We start from the raw sequence: 22,197 nt of genomic DNA on the forward strand, positions 1-22,197 counted from the left end.
CGTTATAAAGGATGATTTATTCAAGCTAACAATTAAATTTAAAACATAAAAAATTGAAAACAACAACTCTTCAACGGTTGGCCTTGGCAACTCTCTCAGTTTCATCCTTCTTCTTGATGACATACCTGAAAATAGAGGGACATAAAATCAGTTTAATGCACCATAAAAGAGAACCATAATAACTTCATCAGATCGCTTAAGCGATCTGATGTCACTTAAGTAATCTGCTTGTCAGATTTGCATAACGACCTTACGTTGCTTAAGCGGTCTGGTGGTCACCAGATCTGATCTGAGCAAAAGATCGCTTAAGCGACCAAGGATCACTTAAGCGATCGTCTATTATCTACAGATCTGAACATCAGATCGCTTAAGCGTCCTAAGATCGCTTAAACAATCTGCTGTTCAGATCTACAGATAACAGTCGATTGCTTAAGCTATCTTATGTAGCTTAAGTGATCTTATCTTATCTTATCTGCAGATTGCTTGTTTCTTGCTACTGATCAATTTGAACCTAATTTTCTAGATCTGCATATGATTGATTTTGGCAATTGCTTCTTTTGTGGCTAGGTTGCTTGCAAATTGAGCACTTATTCATCCTCCGAGGAACCTCACAGGCCGATGGAATACGCTTAACTCTTTTTCTCCCCTTTTCTATTTTCTTGAATGGCGGATGGATGATAATGTCAACCAACTCTGTCGGCACCACCCATTGCTCTTTAGGAGGAACTGGATATATCGTTTCCAAATAAGCCAACATGTAGTGATTTGCCATATATAGAGGGAAGCGAAGTTCCATGTAAATTCTTGAACCAAAATCCAGATTCTGTTGGTGTTTCAATGCTGCTAGTGCATGAGGACAAGGTAAACGTTGAATGTCAAGCATTTTATAGCTGCAAGTTTTACTAAGAAGGTTAACTAGGGCATCCGGACCATAGCTATGCCTGGTGAACTCTTGAGCATTAAAAGGATAGGCAAATAGTGCATTTAATAGTTTCATACGTGCTCGCAATAATTTTTTGGCTAACAGAATAAAAGTTGTGGCAAAAGTATCTGACTCTGTATGATGCTCATGGAACCATCATGACAATGTCCTTTGGATTGCATAAAAAAAGTCAACTATTGGAAACTCTCTTTCTATTACCAACTTTGAATTTATGGACTCGGCTATGTTCATGGTCATGACATCAAACCTTTTTCCAGGAAAGTAAGCTCTACTCCATCGCTCGAAACCAACGTCATGCTCAAGATACTTAGCAATTCTATCATCCTTGATTCGAATTTGCCGGAAGTGCTCCTCAAACTCATCAACTCGATAACTTTTGCTGCCATGTAGTATGTTTGAAGGAGACCAGCACACTTAAACCTTTGCTTTATGTTCTTATCAAGGTGCCTCATACAGAATTTGTGATGTGCTTCAAGGTAAATGGTGGCAATCCTCTTCTTTATAGAGTTGTGGTTATTAGATATTATGCATAACTCGTCACTGTCAAGCATTATGGTACGTAATTGCTGAAAAAACCAAGTCCACGACTTGTCATTCTCAGAGTCAACACACACCATGTAACGAGATATGTGTGATTCTTGCTATCCTATGTAGTGGCCACCAACAATGTACCTCCATACTTTCCCGTCAAAAAGCAACCATCAATAGCCAACACCTTTCTCATGTTTAGAAAACCCTTTATAACAGCACCGTAAGCAACAAAAAAAATAATTAAACCTCATACTCTTATCCCACTTTAAAGCTTTCTTGCTACCTAGGTTTGCCAACTCAAACATATAACGGCACGCTTCTAATACTACGTAACCGTGCTCCAGCGTGCCCTAAAAAAATCTTGTGCATGGTGTCTCCCTTTCCAGCATTTCCAATAACTAACAGCGCATCCCAACTCTGTATGCACAAGTCTTTAAATGTCCTTAGGAGATAGACATTTCCTTTCAACAAACTAACTTTTGACAAATTACCTGAAATATGTCCCAACCCACATGTGTGCTCATGGGTATATGTGCTAACAATAAATTTTTTGGACTCCACTAACCTTCTACAATAAACCCGCCACTTGCACTCTCAGTCACAACATGCAATTGTCACTACCGATGAATTAGAATTTTTGGTGATGAACTCAAAATTACCTGTCATGGCAGCAAGTTTTAGCTTCCTCACCACTTCCTCTTTGTTGTCAAATAAATACCCTACAGTCTGATCCATCAGTAAAAACATGAGCTGATTTACTACTACCTGTAATTGCTGCCTTTGAATCTGCATAAAGGACCATAGTGTTCTCTTTCTCACAAACTACATCTTCTGCATAATTTGTAATTAATGGAATCTCTACATCTACGGGAACATTTACGAGGTCCTCCTCGTCAACATTTTCATTCTGTCGCACATGACCAACCTCTTCTACAGTGTCCTCACCACCCAAATCACCGCCTACTCTTGATTTTTCAACTCAGAAATCAATGCCCTTGTAGTTCAAATTAAAACCAGTATTCTCTCCACCAACTTCCAACGGTTTATCTATAAAAGAAACCCTTAAAATCGGTCTCAAACCATTATCGGCCACATCAATCATATATAACTTCACAACTTCATCTGACTTTAATATAGTAGGAGGTATCTTATAATGTTCAAGAACTCTGCTTAAAACATACTTCACAACTATATCACTATGTGAGCAACTCAAATCACCTCTTCTAATTATTTCATCAATCAATTCATCAAAACTAACCTTTGTGCTCACAACAATTGGTATAACTTCTTTGCTCTTCCCAATCCACTTCCAACAACTTTCTTCCTCCAGCCACTCACCAAAATATTCAACACCCAAAACAACTTGTCCCATGTCTAATAATAGCCAAGTACCTATAATGCAAGAAAAAAAAATTATTAACTAATGCATTAAGGGTTGACAGATTTTAAAAAACATATGTAGAGTCACTTGAGCTATCTAGTATATCGCTTAAGCGATCTGGTATATCGCTTACTGGATCGCTTAAGTGATCTGGTATAAATAAGTCTGATCGCTTAGGCGATCTTCTGCCATATACCTGATTGCTTAAGTGATCTATGATCTGCTGCATTATACCAGACATACTAGATCGCTTAAGCGATCCATCATATCCAAAACACATTTTCAGTCATCTCCACCTACAATCAGTGCTACCACCCCTAGCTACCCATAATGCAAGAAAATATTCAACAAATTTCACTTCTTTCAACTTGTATTAATCAAACACAACCCAACAACCTAAGCAACTAAATCAAAATCATAACACAAACCCAATCCATTATTAAATCTTTGTAAATCGAAATATAAAATGGAAAGGGGGGATACACATACCTGGACGAAATGTCAGGAGGAGGAGGAGGATCTGTGGCGGAGAAGATGTTAATGGCGGAGGAAAAAGATAGTGTTAATGGTAGGAGGACAGGAATAAGGAAGAAGATGTAGACGAAGCATAGAATAAACATCAACCAGGGGAGGGATGCGTTAATGGCGGGAGGAAGAAGAAGAAGATGTTAGGGGGTTTGTTTGCAAGAATTTCAGGTTTTTGGGGACATATTATAATTTTTAAAAGATTACACAATACTTCATTAATCCTAATTAAGCCATGATTAATGTTTAATTGTTATTAGTTTGTCTTAATAAAAAAATAAGGCAATTTAATAAATACTAAAAAACTACATGGCCTTTTAGTTAAATTCAAGGCCAATATGGCCTTTTAATCATTTGCCCCAGACCATGGAGTAAACATCATGGACCGTTGAATTGAAGTAATAAACTTCAATGGAGAAGATACACCGTTGAAGTTCTCCAGTTTTGTATAGCGTATAGTTTTCTGGGTCAAAAGGCAAGGGTTTGTTTGTTAGTTGTTAAGTGAATAATTTGATTCCAGTTTTGGGCTTCATTTCATATTTTTAATTAATTATGGTGAGATTGCTTTCATAATTATTGGAAAAACACTTTAGTTAACAATAATTAATAATATTTATTTTCATGAACAAGAATAAGCTGTTTTACTTATTAAAATCTTTATAATTATTCTCTAAAAAATAAAACAAGAAACAATAAAATCAAAATTATTGTCACATAACTGTACTACAGTTGTCACTTTATTAACTCATTAATATAAATACTACACTATTCTTATACAGAAACAGAGAGGTCAAAATTTCTCTGTATAAAAATTAAGCATGAGTGTCGTCAACAAAGTGATTATGATTTCGTTACTGAAGCTACTAATAGTGTCAAATATGATGAGAGTGTGCAAGTCTGCGATTAACTGGAAGGTAGATGTTATTATAATCAATGATTTGCAGAAAAAATGGGACATGGCCATTCATTGTAAATCTGCTGATGATGATCTTGGTGAGCACATACTCCCTTATCCGACTGATTATTCTTTTCGTTTTAGACAAACTTTTTCGGGGGAACTCAATTCTATTGCGATTTCAAATGGAATGGGGGTTCCCAGTGGTTTGATGTCTACATTCAGGAGAGGGATTATTGTGGACGATGTGTGTGGAAGATAAGAGAAACTGGTCCTTGCTTCCTTAATGTTGATGATGCTCAAAATCCTAAGGATGACGGTTATGCCTGGAATTCTTAATCGATTTCTTGCTCTTCTCCATGTAATAAGATTTTGTAATCATGTACTTAAAGAGTTGCCTCCTCAAGTTCGTTCAATAATTGTTGAAGTTACTTTCAATTTATTGATGTTGAAGCGCATACATTTGCAGTTCATTCACAATGAAAAAAAAAGCCGTGAGAGCACAACATATGTTTGGAATTAGAAAAAAATGTAGACGTAAAATATTTAGTTTTAAATTTGGAGGTGCCTTGATAAATCTCATAACGATATCCTTAATTTTGTTGATCTAAAATAATTGAAATTTTCTTTTTGTATTAATTAAACAATATGTGATTGGAATTAAAATCACAATGAATGTTATTATATATTTTAAATTGTAATTATAATATATTGTGGCAAAAGTAATAAGTTTAGAGATTAAATCGCTTTTAAACCAACCTTGAAAGGAGATTTATTAATTCTAACTTTATATATCGATTAGCAATGAAAAATATATATGCACCAACTTAATTTTCCCACGGCTACCTTGGCCTACATATTTGCCAAAGGAATTCTGTCTATGACGTCGTCTTAAAGAGTACCAACATATCGACAATGTAGCCTACTTTAATCTGTTTTGAGAGATGGTTAAATATCTAGTTATTAATTGGTTCCTAAAGACACATTTAAGAAATTTAGTAATAATTTTTGTTACTACATTTATTTCAATTTGTTATGCCTGAAAAAGTAGGACTGACGCGAAGTCTTATTAGCATGGGGTGGTCAGAACTTAGGAAGGTTCCACGACTGTTCAGATGCAGCCAAGTCGCATGATGACGTGAGTTGCATGTCCCTATTAGTGCAGTGGGTGAATGCCAGGTTAGCGGATGGTTGGAAATCGTCCATGTGTCCAATCCCTGCACAAGTCAAGGAAATCACTCGGGCAGGTGAACAATGGGACGCAGAGAAGGATTTGCACGGTACCCACCCACTTACAGATTTAGTAATCATTACCTTGATTCATCCCACTATAAATAGAGGACTCCTCTCTCATTTGCGAGATTGGCTAATTTCACTCTGGAATAGCATACTCTCTCTCTCTCTCTCTCTCTCTCTCTCTCTCTCTCTTGTATTCTCTAAGCTGTAACTCAACTCGCTGAACGCGACCTGACTTGACTCTCATTAATACAATATCAGTGGACGTAGGATTAGCCTTTGAGCATCCGAACCACTTTAAACATTGCTCTTTACCCTTTATTTAACTAAATTTTCTCATATCGCATGTGACTTCTAAGCCCGCTTAGCATTTCTCACGTGTGAATAGTTGGTGTCAAAATCAAGCATCAACAGTTTGGCGCTAGAAGGAGGGCCTGATTTAGTACCTATTCTTCATCAGGGAAATCTCTAACTAATCGGTCCCACCATAGCAAATGGCTCGCAGCTTCGAATCTGAGCGAACCAATTATGGCAATGAAGAGATCCCCCAAGTACAGGAGGACACTTCTCCCGAAGTGCTGCCAACCCAGCAAAATATCATGGGGGATATCCCTTCAAGCTCACGGCTTGATCTAGCCATCATGAGTTACCTAGAGAGGTTCAATAATACTCTCCAAACGGTCAGCCAAAGGCTAGACCAATTGGATCGGGTCGAGCCACCCGAATTCAATGAGGCGGTGCCACCATCGAAAATGCCTGCAGGTCTCGTGAAAGCGTGGAAAAGGGCGAAAGCGCATACCGCTCACACTACAGCGCGTCAGAGAAAGGGAAAGCAAATGGCGCACAGCGGACCCAAAGGCTCCAAGGGACTAGCGAACATCAATCGTGCTCCGAGTAGAATACTCGATGACATGTCACAGCATGAGCTGTCCCGCGCAACGTCGCACAAGCACTCCCATAAAAGTACAAGGTCGGGAGATTCCCATCATCGCCAAAATGATGACCTCGATCGTTGTCGTGTAGGGGACTCCCATCGTCTGCAGGTCAGTTCATACCACCGCGGAGGTCGGAAAGATTCCCCGAGCCACTCAATGTCATCACACGGCTCCAGCTAGCGTGTGTCAAGATTGGCCGGAACTGTCAGCCGAGGCGAGAAGGAGTCCAATTTGCGGTCTCTCTTCAACCGTAATCGTGAAGGTCGTACCCACGTTGCAGAAAGTGATCCCTAGATAGCTCCGCTGCCTCAGATCCAAGAGCTACAGCAAGCTTTGGATCAGCTTAAGGCTCAGCGAAATGAGCAACGGCAGGTCACAGAGGCGTCTCCCTTTTCTTCAGCAGTGTTAGTTGCTCCTCTCCCATCAAGATTCAGAATGCCTGACATGCAAGCATTCGATGGGAATTCTGATCCGCATGATCATTTATATGAGTTCAACGACCTCATGGAACTCCAACAAGTCTTTGACTTGGCAAAATGTCATTGTTTGGCGGTAGCCCTAACCTCTCATGCCAAGCGATGGTTTAGGTCACTCCCAGTAGGATCAGTCAGCTCGTGGCCTCAAATGAGCTCGACATTTCTGAGGTACTTCCAAGCGAACAGGAAGTTCTCAATGCTGTTGAGCTACCTGAGCAACATAAGGCAAGATTAGGATGAACCCCTCCAATCTTATATAGACAGGTTCCACATGGAGCTCCACAAAGTAGCTTACACTCCCGAAGAGTCCGTTCGGACTCTCATTATCGCGGGAGTTTGTCCACAAACAGACTTGTGGAAGGAGCTGCAATCTAAGGACGATGTTTCCCTCACTCGCTTCTATAACCTTATAGAAAAGTACCTCCGCATTGAAAACTTCGTGGCTGTGCTCAACTGGCATGACCTCGGTCCGTCAGGTAGTGCTCCCGATCGGGGGGGAGAACAGGAGGGTTGATCGTAGATAAGCTAATGACGATCAACGAAAAGGAAAGAAGCAGCGATACAAGCCCAAGAAATCCTATGCCCCAGTTCCTCGTCACGATCGTGACAAGAGTCAATACACTCCTCTGAATGCCTCAGTGCCAGCTATTCTGGATAAATCAGAGGAAGCCGGCTTGCTCGGAGAGCCTGAGCCCATGAAAAATCCTCCTAATGGGCACCACATCGATGAGTGTCGGGCCCTTAAGCAAGCCATTAAGGACCTCATTAAGCAAGGACACTTCAAAGAGTATGTCGATGACTCTACTCCCATTTGGGAGAAAAGTCAAGAGGAACTGGGAAAGAAGCGTCGTGGTCGCAAAGATCTCTACAGCATAGGGATCATCTTTAGGGGATCACACCTTACAGGGAATTCTCGAGGTGCCCATGAAAGGTATGCTTGCGTAGCCCATCATGACCCCATAAGCATGATGAGCACGAGGTCGCGACCCGCCAAGGTTCGTAGGGAAGAGGAAATCACCTTCTCTAAGAGAGACGCGGTGCAGTTGCATCATCCCCACGATAATGCTTTCGTCATCACGGCTGAAATAGGAATGTGCGAGGTCCACAGAATGTTGGTGGACAATGAAAGCGTCGTGAACATATTGTTCCAGCGAGTCTTCAAGAGGATGAAACTAGACGAGGCAAATCTGAAGCCTGCCTTTATCCCTCTGTATGGTTTCATCGGGGATCATTTGATTCCCAAAGGGACGATCTCACTCCCGGTCACGTTGGGAGAGACCAACGAGATGACCAAAATGACTGAGTTCTTAGTAGTGGACTGTCCATCCGCTTTCAATGGCATCTTGGGAGTTGGACGACCTCTACTACAAAGCTTCAAAGCAGTTACTTCAATCTACCATCTGAAGATCAAGTTCCCCACCCCGACAAGGATAGAGGAAGTAAGTGGATCTCAACGTGCGTCTCGCGACTGCTATGTAAAGGGCAGTGCAGATGGCGTGCAATGGAAAAGGATCTCCGATCGGCATCCCTGAGCAGGCAATGACAATCAGTAGGATCGAGCCACAACCAGGCCCAACTAAGGATAATATAGATCCTCACATCTAGGAATGCCCTTGCAGTGGGCTGGTCGAGGACCTATCTGAGGTATCAGTCGATCAAAACAAGCCGAGCCGAGTGTTGAGAATTGGAAGTAATCTTAACCCCCACCTCGCATCTAGGAATGCCCTTGTAGTGGGCCGGTCGAAGACCTATCTGACGCATTTGCATGGACTCATGCTGACATGGTTGGGATCAGCCCAAATATTATATGCCATGCCCTGAATATTGATGGTGAGGTCAGGCTGGTCCACCAGAAGACAAGAGCAATGGATCCGGAGCGATATGCTGCCTTGAAAATGGAGGTAGATAATCTCATCCTAAACAGATCCATCTGGGAGGCACTCTACTCGAGCTGGGTTGCCAACCCGGTCTTAGTAAAGAAGCCTAACGGCAAATAGCGGACATGCGTTGACTTCACTGACCTCAACAAAGCCTATCCGAAGGATATCTTTCCCTTGCCAAGAATCGATCAGCTCGTTGATGCCACCTTCGGGCACAAGCTGCTAAGTTTTATGGATGCCTACTCGGGATATAATCAAATTCTGATGTACGCGCCAGACGAAGAGCATACTTACTTTGTTACAGATTGAGGGTTATATTGCTATAAGGTTATGCCCTTGGGCCTAAAGAATGCTGGGGTGACTTACCAGCAACTGGTTAACCGAATGTTTTCCGAGTAGATTGAAAAATCAATGGAAGTCTATGTAGATGACATGCTGGTCAAATCGCATGTCACTTCAGATCATATAGCGTATCTCGCTGAGATGTTTGGTATACTTCGGAGGTACAGAATGAAGCTCAATCCTCTCAAGCATTCGTTCGGAGTATCCTTAAGAAAATTCTTGGGGTATATGGTTAACTAGAGGGGAATAGAAATCAACCCTAAAAAAATCCAAGCTTTCCTTGATATGAGTAGCCCAACCTACCAAAAACAGGTTTAGAGTCTCAATGGGCGAATAGTGGCTCTCAGTCGCTTCATATCAAGAGCAAAAAATCATTACTTGCCTTTTTTTAATATACTCAGGGCCAATAAGAAGTTCGAATGGACTCCCGAATGCGAACAGGCATTCTAGAGCATTAAAGAGCACCTTGGAAAGCCACCCCTTCTGTCCAAGCCTCTCCCTCAGGAAATTCTTCTTCTGTATTTGTCTGTCTCTTAGCATACAGTCAGTGCAGCTTTAATTCGGGAAGAAAACAGGGTCCAGTGACCGGTATATTATGCGAGCAGACGTCTGCTGGACGTCAAAATGCGATATCCAGAAATGGAGCGATTAGCTTATGCCCTACTGATCGCCTCCAAGAAATTGCAACCTTATTGTTAGAATATATTAGTGTATGCCCTAGAAACCATTTGTGTTGTTGGTTTCAGAGCATTTTGTCTTGTATCAGTGTATCATAAATAATATAAGAAAGAGTTCTTCAATTCATATATATATATAAATTGCTTCATTTATTCAGTCATGCATTTAAAATAAAGTATGTATATGAATTGTCCAAATGATTCATTTAGTCAGTAAATGAATTATCAAAAAGGGTTCCCTACAGAAGCAATATAATTTGGGCAATTATATTGCATAGTTGGCATAGTGGATGCTTCCGAAAGATATCATGAGTTAATATAAGTACGAATGACAATGATAGTCATGTCACTGGGGCATTAGTATGGATTAGCGGTTGGTGAACTGTTTTCGAACGTGACCAAATAACGACAAATCACTTAGAAAAGCATGTAGTCAATGATTTGTCGTTTGGTTATATCAGTGCACGATGTAGTCCTTTGACCTGAGACATTGTGGTCGAATCCAATACGGATGCGTATGGTTCATACAGTGTATAAGTACGAGACTAGTCATGTTTTGTATGATAAAGCCTATTTGGTCTTGCGTTGTTCATACACAGAAACGAACGATGGTCAAGAAGGGATCCATTGACTCTGAAATATAGGATCAAGAGTACCGCTGACTCCATTCGGATTCGAGTTCTTGGACGAACGTTGATAAATGTCAGAAATCGAAATCTCTGGTCAGAGTCTATTATTAGTCATATGAAAGCAAGTTCGTGATGACGAGTTTCGGACATATTAATCGACGATTCGGTAGAAAATCGAGTTTAGGTTTTTGACGTTCCATGAATCCATACTCGATCAGGATATATCAATGGAAGGACTTTACCTGTGTGGTACATATGATCTAAAATGGGTTCGATGAAGTATTTCTTCTTCGTGGTTTAGGGACTATGGCACATTGCTAAATGTTTACCATAGTCGTTGGGCTTCCGGACAGGTTTCCGGATTCATCCAGAACCAGCTCATAGCTAATCCACGGTGGACCTACATGGTCACACCAATAGCCTTGAGAAGTTAGAGAAGGATAAGGGAGAGAAATGATTATCCGAAGAGGGCTAACACCTTCCGAGGGTAATGATGGGATTTCTATGGTAATAGTTACATAGAAAATTGTTTGTAACATTTTAAGGGTTAAAATGGTCAAGCAATAATTAATTGTATTTAATTATTATATCTTAAAGCGTTAATATAAATGAGATGAACTAAAATAACCTTTTAATAGTTAAAGGGCAAAAGGGTAAACTTATGGGTTGTTAATGTAAACTAGTTTAGTTTACATGGGCCCTTGAATAATATTAATTATTCAAAGGGTAAAATAATAAATACTTGGGCTCCTTTTTAAATAAGATTTTATTGGGGCTTGGAAGTGAAAAACAACTAATTGCAAAATGGCCTATGTATATATAAATGCAAATGGTTGCATTTTAGGTCATTCATTCACTTTGTTCACTCAAAAGGAAATCAAAATCTCTCTCTCAAGGGCTCGGCTACTCTCTTACTCTCTCAAGGTGGTCTTAAAGTGTGGAGGACTCATCTCTTTGAGTCTTGGCTTCATCAACCTTAAGCAAAGGAGTAGGTATAAGTTTCTCACACTTTGTTTGAAATTTTTGAGTCCTATGCATCCAACCTTTCATGCTTTCAATCTTCATTTCCTCCACCTCTTCATGTCATATCTTTCACTTATTTCCACGCCCACACAATCCATGTATTGGCCAACTATCCGCTCAAGCAAGTCCTCCAGAAACCAGAGGCTTCAAGTAAGTTGCTCAAGTGGGCGATGGAACTGAGTCAGTTCGATATGTAGTATAGACCGAAAGCAACCATTAAAGGGCAGGCTGTTGTCGATTTCATTTTGGAATTCTCATATCAACCGGTTAAGGAATTTGAGCAACAGGCCAGCGAGGTTACCCAGGAAACCGTCCAAAATCTATCGACTTAGAGCCTCCATGTCGATGAATCCACGAACAGGAAAAGGGTCGAGGCAGGCCTTCTCCTCCTTAGTCCCGAAGGTTGTTAGAGTAGATGTCCTAAAGCTAATCAATTATTGTAGAATTGACTCTTTGTAATAATGTTCATTGATCAATAAAAGACATTTTATACTATATCGTGTAAATCATCATTGTATATATTGATATATGTCCTTAGAGTGGTAGAACCGTGACGAGGGTATCAAGTGCTTCAAATCTTGATAGTGAGAACCCTATGAGCACATATGGTGGCCATTCTAGAAACGTCCGTAGCCCCAGTATTATTCTGAAGTAAGGGCACAAATACTACGATAAGGCTATCATAGTGTTGAACGACCCTGTCGAAAGGCAGTGACTGATCTCACTTGTCAAGGTGACAACCTAGTCCAACACATAGGTGCTTGTTGTAGGCAAGTTCACTGGACTAACCCACCAGAGGATTCCATATGGATGTTAACCATAGTGTCTATGGAACAAATCCTCTAACGAATGGTGGTGCATGTGATTCTTAGACTTGAGATCACCGTAGCACCTTGTGTACCGATTGGTGTAGTTTGACACTAGCCTAACGCAATTCTATTCAGAGTTGTCAATAGGGTGGTGATTGGCTACATCAAGGACTGTATCAAGACTATGGTGGATAGACAGAGGATTCATCACGGCAGAAGTTATCTCATGGCGCAATTCAGTAAATGGCAATGACACTAAAACTGTGGCCACAGTGGGATTGAGTTGTTGCTCTATCCAGTTTATTATACAAGTCATTGGTCCAGTAACTGAATACATAATATTGAGAGTAACCGAAGGTTGACACTATTTCTATGTCTCGGTCTCGTCGAGATAATTGATGATGAAAGGATCGAATTGTACGGTAACCATATCGTTGACAGGTAGCTACTTCGCTAAATCTGAATCTATCAGGTGGCCATGATGCCTTGCTAAGGGCCAATCTTAGTCTGTGTGTAGTGAGACAATTAATTGGTGTTAATCGCGATACTATACACTACCGGTATGATAAGGAGCCTATGGATCACACACATAGAAGATAATTTAAGAACCAGTTTAGAAGAATGGTGTTTTCGTCTTTTTAGATGAAAGGGTATTTTGGTAATTTTACAGTGCAATTAAATTTGTTGAGGTCGTAGCCTTTATTTAATTTGATGTTAAAATTAAATAAGTGAGATTACATTTAAATATGTGTTCGCATATATTTAAATAAATTATTATTATTGTTAAATGTTAATATATATTATAAATATATATTAATTTAATTTAATTGAGATAATGATAAATTAAAATTAAAATATCTAAATGGGAATGTTTGGATACAAGGGGTGTTTAGGTTGGAGCCCAAGCCTATTCCATAAGGGAATAGGGCAATTACACTTGCACTATATAAGTGTAAGTTTTTTTGTGAGAAGAGAAGAATATTCATTCACTCATTTGATTCATTGAAAAAAGGAAAACACTCCAGCCCCTTGAAACACTCTCCACGCCAGATTGCATTTTTTTCTTGAATCAAATTACTTTGATTTTTCTTCTTGGTTCTTAAAGGCTAAAGAGGATCTAGCAGATCCTTCTTTAGTTCCTTGAGGTTATCTTCGTGTAGACTACACTGGTTCGATCCTACACTTGGGTCGGTAGCGAAATACGCTCAAAGACAAGTTGGAGGAGCCTCCAAACATGCATATGATTTCTTAAACTCTAAACTAAAATCTGCAGATTCTTATTTTATATATAAACTGTAATTTTGTACCCTAATCTTGGTTCTAAGGAACGATCCATGTTGTAAATGTTTTTGTTTTTTCCACTACTATGTTTGATCGTTTCCTAACAAACTCGCATCCACGGTATTCTCCGATTTGGGTTCAAAGCGACCAACAATGAAGCCGAATAAGAAGCATTGCTCACTGGTCTATGGTTGGCAAAAAAAATGGGATCAACCGCGATCAGCATTCACAGTGACTCCATGCTGGTTGTTAACCAGATCTTATGGGAATATCAGGCCAAGGAAGAAAACATGATCAGTTATCTGAAGAAAGCTAAGGTCGCGCTCGAGCCATTCAAGCAGTTCACGATCACGTAGATCCTAAGACAGTAATTCTGTCACGGATGCCTTGGCAAAAATAGCCTCATCGCTGGACTCAGATGCGCTAGAAAGTATTTTTGTTCGGTTCATAGAGATCCCTAGTATCAGCTCGCTCGAACAGGCCATGAATGTGACAAAATCAGTTTCCTAGATGACCCCAATTTTTCAATATCTCCGAGATAGGACCTTGCCCAACGACAAGATCAAGGCAAGAACCATGCAGATTAGAGCTGCTCGTTACACACTATAGGAGATCAATTGTACAAGCGAGGGTTTAGTGCCCCTCTCCTCCGATGTGTAACCAATGAGGAAGCAGACTACATCATGAGAGAGATACATGAAGGGATCTGCGGTAATCATACTGCTGCGTGATCCCTCACCAACAAAGTTGTTTGTCAAGGGTATTACTGGCCCCTACTCCAAGAGGATACCTTCAACTTTATGAAAAAGTGTGACAAGTGCCAACGGTTCACGAACGTACTGCGAGCTCCTTCCCACCAGCTAATAACCATGACCAACCCCTGGCCATTCTCCATGTGGGGAATTGATCTTATTGGACCCATGCCAGTTGGAAAGGGAGGGGTCAAGTATATGGTGGTCGCGGTGGATTACTTCACCAAATGGGTCGAGGCCGAACCCTTGGCCGAAATCACTACCAAAAAGCTCAAGGACTTCATCTTCAAAAACATAGTGTGCCACTATGGAATTCCTCATACTCTTATCTCTGATAATGGGAATTAGTTCGATAACAAGGAATTCAAGCAGTTTTGCGATGAGTTGGGGATCCATAAAAAGTTCACCTCAGTCACAAAACAGCAAGCAAATAGCCAGGTTGAAGCTGTCAACAAGACCATCAAGCATACTTTGAAAGCCAAACTTGGCGCTGCCAAGGGTAATTAGGCCGACGGCCTCCCAGAAGTCCTATGGGCATACAGGACAACTCCGAAAACCTCTACTTCAGAAACACCTTTCTCGCTAGCATATGGCTGTGAGATAATGAACCCAGTGGAAGTAGAGACTGGTTCACTTCAGAGAGACCTATTCAATGAAACAGATAATGAAGCGCTTATGCGCGCAAGTCTGGATTTAGTTGAAGAACATCACGGCAAGGCTCAACTGAGGATAGCAGCCTACCAGCAGCGCGCGAAAAGATTCTTCGACTCTAAAGTCAGGAAAATAGACTTCTAGGTCAGCAACCTAGTTTTGAAAGAAATCCTTCTCGGTACAAGAGAACCAAGTATGGGAGTATTGGGGCCAAATTGGGAAGGCCCATATCATGTCGCTAAGGTGATACGACCGGGGACTTATCACTTTAAAAGGCTTAATAGTTCCGAGGTACCGCGAGCTTGGAATGCTGAACATCTTCGCCCCTATTATCAGTAATTCTGAACTCATTTTCTAATTTTCTTATAAAGATTTACACTTTTAAGCCTTGTAAAAAAGATAACTCTTATGTAATATTGTTTCTCGCATGTGTGCCTTTTCGTTCGCATATGTATCATTTGTACAAATACTATCGCAAATAGTTAGAAAGCGACATTGTGTCCACATGTGTAATGTTTGTGAGGCACGAAAAATTATAAGTACCCACAAATGATTAAAGAAATAGTCTCTTTATTTATTATAAATTAAAAACAAATACAGATGTACGAGCATAGGAACAGCTATGAAAAGTAGAAGCAGAAACCATCATTGGCCTTCATTCCTAGGCCCCGAATGTGCGACCTTGGTATCCCCAAGTTGGTCGTAGACCACTTGGTCGGCCGTCGGTTCCTCCAGAATGTATTCCTCTGGATGCTCGTCTTCCGAATAAAGCCCTTGACCCTCCTCCTCGTCATCGGCATGCGCCATGGAAGCAAGAATCCTTTGGTAGTCATCCGGGAGATCGGTGAGGTCTATGTTGGGATTCTTTGGTCGTAGGGCATAAATGGACTGGATCGACCAGTCAGCGGCTCTCCTCTCAATTTCCAACTCTTGTCGCTTCATCTCTTTAGTTAACGAAACGACGCATCCCTGGGACAATTGGAGTTCCACCTCAAGCGCCCACCTCTACTTCTCAGTGGTTTCCCACAACTGTGCTCTCTCTTGTTCTGCTCGCAAGGCTCGCTCGGAGTTCTCTCGTAGCTCCAGCTTTTTCTCACGAGCCTCCTTGGTAAGCCTGACCACTGTCTTTTGGAGCTTTTTGACCTTCTCTCCCCTTTTCTCCAGCTCGGCCCTCTGAAAGTCCACCGTATGGAGCGCAACATTCCTTTCCGACAAGTACTAGTTCGTCTGAACAGTGGACAGGTTCATCTCTGTCTGTGCAGCCTCTAAATCCTGTTTCAGTTGCACGTTCTCTTCTCTCAGCTTGACGAGCCCCTCAGTGGCTCCCAGTTGAGTCTTCCGCTGGGCCAAGTGCATAGCGAGCAGAGACTGCATAACAAAGGGAACAGAGGGAACATAGGGTTGGACTCATTTTCATTAAAAAAGTAAGGGAAATATAAGAAAGTCCTCGATGAGGACGAACCCTCTTACCTAGCTCTGCAGCTGAAACACCATGGTCATCAAGTCCACGAGGTTGGAGGCCACAAACTGCTCAAAAGCCTCTGCGAGCTGGCACTCTAGCAGGGTGAACATCACCAGCCTCAAGTGCTCCAAGAGTTGCCCCATAGAATCCAGCACAGGCATGCCCGTTCCCGCAGCAGGTGGTATCTCACCCACTGGTTCTTTGCCCGCTCTCCTCCCAGGAGCTGCGACCTCCCCTTCCCCTCTGTGCGGACCCCTAGGGGCAAGTGCAATGCTGGTCATGTGCCTAGGGGGCCCTCCCGAGTAGAAGGCCTGGTAAGGCTGCAACCCCCCAGGCTGAACGCCCAAGCCCTCCGGCTCAGACTCTGACTCCTCAGCCTGAAGCTACTTTATTTTCTTGGACTTCTAGGCCACAGTCTTCTGCTTAGGACGAGCAACCGCAGGCTGGGGAGCGTACCAGCGTTCCTCCAATGGGGGGACCGCTAGGGCCTGCCCTGACTGGTCCCGTGGCACCAACCCGAGGAAAGGCAAACCCCTTGGCTCTCAGCGACCTGGGCACTTTGGGTGGCATGGTCGCTACATGCAAATATCATTAGCAAAACAATTCACTGCATGCAAAAAATAAGATTGGCTAAGGTTACAGACACTTACTCAGTAAGGATTCCAAGGTCACTTCGGGATTAAAGAAATCGTACTTCCTTAAATTAGCGGTTATCACGAGCAGTTTTGCATTGCGACTCTAATCGAGCAGAAGACCGAAAGCAGTTATTCTGTTAAAGTTAGTGAGAGCCGACAATCTGGTTGTCTTGTTTACTATGAAAAAACGGAAGAGTTCGTTAGCAAAGATTAAAAGAAAGGAAATTCACCAAGTAAAAGAAGGGAAGACCTACTCGGCTCCCTAAAATGGCAAATGTCATCGTAATGGAAAAAGAAAAACTTTGTCTCATATGTCCCAACATTGCTAGAGTAATTGTGTATGCCTCCCTCAATCGTAGATCGCTTCGAGATGTAATAAGAGTCCTTGTCTTTGCTCTTTTTTAAATAGTACGAGCAAGCGAGCTCTAGCAACCGTTCTCGCCACACGCAATATACATAGCCATGCTATCATATACGCGTTGGGCGTCAGCTATAAAAGTGCGACCCCGAAGTGATCAAGGATCGACCTTATGAAGGAATGAAAGGGAATCAGCGCTCCACACTTGAATATATTCTCGGAGATCACAGCCATTCCCTTTGGCGGATTCCGAGCTGTATACATCCTATGCTGGTAGATGTCTACGCTAATTACGTACTGGTCAATCGCTTTCTGTATTTCCTCTCCTGTGGCCATTGACAGAATTTCTTGTGAAGGACCCGCTGTGGCGTCCTACACTAGCAAGCTCGTTCCCTCGTCTGTTCTGGTCGCTGAAGGGTCCATTTCTTCTATGGTCTAAAAAAGAGCAACATGCAGGGATTACTCAGTCGCCATACAAACTTTCGTATGATAATGTGGAAGAAAAGATAAACACAATGTGTCTTCCTTAAACCCTAGAAAAACCCTAGGAATCCTTAGGGACCACCCCCAAAGATTCAAACCCTAGAGGAAAGCTTATTCTCCGTTCGACCACCCACAAACACCCACCGTTATCGCATGGTTATCTACAAAATAGAAAAAAGAAAAAGTAATGGAAGGATCTTCCTTACCTCTTGGGTGTGGGGATTGAACTTCCTGTTACGAACGTTAAATGCACACCAACTCGAAGGATGAGAAATCTAGTCTCACGAAAACTTCTTGCTCTTTCTGAAAAAGTGAGTATTATGGCATTGCTTAAGGTGGGCCTGGGATTTTATAGCGGAGGAAATGGCTATTGGTTTTCCTGAAGCCAAGTGACATTTAGACGAAAACAATCTCTCGTCGTTGATCGCGACCACGTGTCATCAATCAGAGGAAAGGAGTAACTGTCACGCTTCAAGAAATCCAATCGTCGCTTCTCTTCGTTGAAATAATCGAGCGACGGCTCGTTTCCCTCCTCCGCATTAAATGCGCTCTCATCCACATTTAATGCTCTGATAAGGAATATCGTTTCAGCATGACTTATATTTAATACGCATGGTTGGCACTTATTGCGCATAGGACACGTTTGTCAGAGTAAAAAGTACTTCATTAATGGATTAGTTGCCGAGCGCAACGGATAACATCTGAAGAAGTCATTGGGGTAGAACACTCTTCGTCGCATGTCAGTTGCAGAGCAATATGACTCCTTGCGTTCAGCAAAAATATGCTAAGTATAACCAGGTCGTGGACCTCGGTTAAGATAAGAGGCGCATCAATACAGCACTAAATAGGGTCTGGTCCAGGTCGTCGACCTTGCGGAAGAAGACCATATCAGGTCACTCGTAAACAAGTGTCTTATGACCTCCTTGTAGCCAGGTCGGATCAATCAGGCGTCGTTCGGTACATATCAAGTCAAGGCATAATTATGAAGTTCTCAATGTTCGGTTCTCAAACCTTAAAAACTAAGGGACTTCTATTATGCCTGAAAAAGTAGGGTTGACGCGAAATCTTGTCAGCATGGGGTGGTCAGAACTTATGAAGGTTCCACGACCATTCAGATGCAGCCACGTCGCATGATGACATGAGTGACATGCCTCTGTCAGTGCAGTGGGTGAATGCCAGGTTAGCGGATGGTTGTAAATCATCCACGTGTCCAATCCCTACACAAGTCGAGGAAATCACACGGGCAGGTGAACAATGGGACGCAGAGAAAGATTTGCATGATACCCACCCACTTACAGATTTAGTAATCATTACCTTGATTCATCCCACTATAAATAGATAACTCATCTCTCATTTGCAGGATTGGCTAATTTCACTCTAAAATAGCATACTCTCTCTCTCTCTCTCTCTCTCTCTCTCTCTCTCTCTCTCTCTCTCTCTCTCTCTCTCTCTCTTTCTCTCTTGTATTCTCTAAGCCTTAACTCAGCTCGCTGAACACGACCTAACTTTACTCTCATTAATACAATATCAGTGGACGTAGGATTCGCCTTTGAGCATCCGAACCACTTTAAGCATTGCTCTTCACCCTTTATTTAACTAAATATTCTCATATCACGTGTGACTTCTAAGTCCACTTAGCATTTCTCATGTGTGAATAATTGATGTCAAAATCAAGCATCAACACAATTTATACTATTTTTAAGTTTTATAATATTATTAAATGAATGTAATATTTGTTTTATGAATTCAAATAAAACTTCTCGTGGGAGAAAAGTTGCTAACTTTAGTTATTAATAAATTAATAATAACTCTAGTACCGTTGTCACTTTATTCACTCATTAATATAAATACTATACTATTATTACATAGAACAAGAGAGGTCAAAATTTCTTGCTATATGAAAATTAAGCATGAGTTTCTTCAACAAAGCGATTATGATTTTGTTACTGAAGCTATTAATCGTGTCGAATATGGTGAGAATGTGCGTCTGAGAATTGGACCTGGAAGGTAGATGTTATTATTAGGGGTGTTCAGTTCCGGGTACCCTACACTTTTTGAAGGAACCGGAACCGAAACCGGAGTTCCGGTTCCGAGATACCCAAAACCAGAACCTATAACAATGGTTTCGGTTCCGGTTCAGGTACCCTGTAAATTACATGACCCCCCAAAAGTTTTTAAAATGGCAAAAAAACACTTAAAAACTTACAAATACCGCCCCACCTGGCATTTATTAACAAAAATAAAATTACAAATTATAAATTCAAAATTATAAACTCCATTACTTTGTAAAGGTAGATTCTCAAAAGTCAAACTAACTTACTTTAAATGTTATGAAATATAAATATAAATGTATTCACATTACTTTTTCTACAAAAGTTTTTATTAACCCCCCTAATCTTTAATTTTATTTTATATTAGTCTCGGTTCCTGGTTCTTGGTTCCGGTTCCGGTTCCTAACTATAGGAACCGAAATCGGAACCGCACAGTAACGGTTCCAAAAATTTGGAACCGGAACCTACCCATTGACGACTGGTTCTGGGTAGGAACTGGAACCAAACCCAGGGTACCCGCCGGTTCTGGTTCCAACCGGTTCTTTTGAACACCCCTAGTTATTATAATCAATGATTTGCAGAAAAACTCGAATCTGGCCATTCATTGTAAATCTGCTGCTGATGATCTTGGTGAACACGTACTCCCTTATCCGACTGTTTATTCTATTCATTTTAAGGAAAACTTTTTCGAAGGGACTCGATTCTATTGTAATTTCAAATGGGAGGGGGGTTCCCAGTGGTTTGATATCTACATTCAGAGTAGGGATTCTTGCGGACGATGTGTGTGAAAGATAAGAGAAACTGGTCCCTGCTTCTTTCTTACTGTTCATGAGGAAAAATGTTATCCCTGGAATCCTTAATCAATTTCTGCTCCGCTGCATGTAATAAGATTTTACGATCATGTAGTTGAATAATTATTGAAGTTATTTTCTATTGATACTTGATTTTGACACCAATGACCTCGCATGTGCAAAGTGTTAAGGAGTTTCAGAAATTACACGTAAAATGATTTAAGAGTTGATTATGGTGCAGAGGTGATATATGTTTGAAGAAACATAAATAAAAGATTGACAAGAGGGATTTTTATAGTGGTTCAAATGCTTGATGCTTATTTTTTACACCAATGACCTCGCACGTGCAAAGTGTTAAGGAGTCTTAGAAATTACACTTGAAATAATTTGAGAGTTGATTATGGTGTAAAGATGATATACGTTAGAAGAAACATAAATAAAATATTGACAAGAAATATTTTTATAGTGATTCGGATGCTTAAAGTGAATCTTACATCTGCTATTATTTTATTATTCTCTGATTATTTTTCTGATATTACTTATAAGGCGTACAAAGATACGATAATGTTTTGTTTACAAAGAGAAATAATGGTTGAAACTTACATTTGTGCCCAACTCTCATATATCCAATCTCTTTATTTCATGAAGAAAGTTGCTAATTTATATACCTTTGAGCTCATTGTAATGAAAGCTTTTATAAGTTGCTTTGACAAATAGAAAGCTCTCATTCATCCTATCTTTTATTTTGATAAAGGTGGGACATGTGTTATATAATATCTCTTTGAGACGGTTTGAGTTTTTGACAGCTAATAGCACTTTGTCTTTGAGTGTTTGTTGAGCTCTAATTGGTGATACCGGCATCAGTGTGTATTTTTGGCATAATACTTTCTATGCATTGATGTTTTTTTCTGAAGCCCATGCATAAATTAAATCTAGATTTTGATATTCTGTGCAGATTCAACACTCAGTAGTAGCCACATTGTTAGAGTCTTCTCATTTGATTTCACCCATGAACTAGAATAATTGAAATACTTGATCTAGTCTTTTCTTTGGGTTAATTAAACAATATTAAGTTGTAATTAATTATGTTGTGTGGAGATGGCATTGGCATTGGATTTGGTGCTAACGCAGGGCCACAACTCAGCACTCTATATATATGCTGCTTTAAATAGTGGTCCTTCGATGCCACCTGAGTAGCTACTTGCTAGGGAAAGAGCATCAAACTTTATACATAAAGCAATAAAAAACATATACACCAAGTTAATTTTCCCACGGCAACTTGGCCTATTTGCCGAAGGAATTCTATGATTCTGTCTATGACGTCGTCTTGAGAGCACCAACATATCTACAATGTAGCTTACTTTACTCTGTTTTGGCAGGTGGTTAAGAATCTTTTGAGTCTAACCTTAGATTAATTTTGAAGCCAATGCATGAATGGATTAAATATCGTA

Source organism: Pistacia vera, unplaced genomic scaffold (genome assembly GCF_008641045.1).
Source record: "Pistacia vera cultivar Batoury unplaced genomic scaffold, PisVer_v2 Contig25, whole genome shotgun sequence".
In the NCBI taxonomy this organism is placed as follows: Eukaryota; Viridiplantae; Streptophyta; class Magnoliopsida; order Sapindales; family Anacardiaceae; genus Pistacia; species Pistacia vera.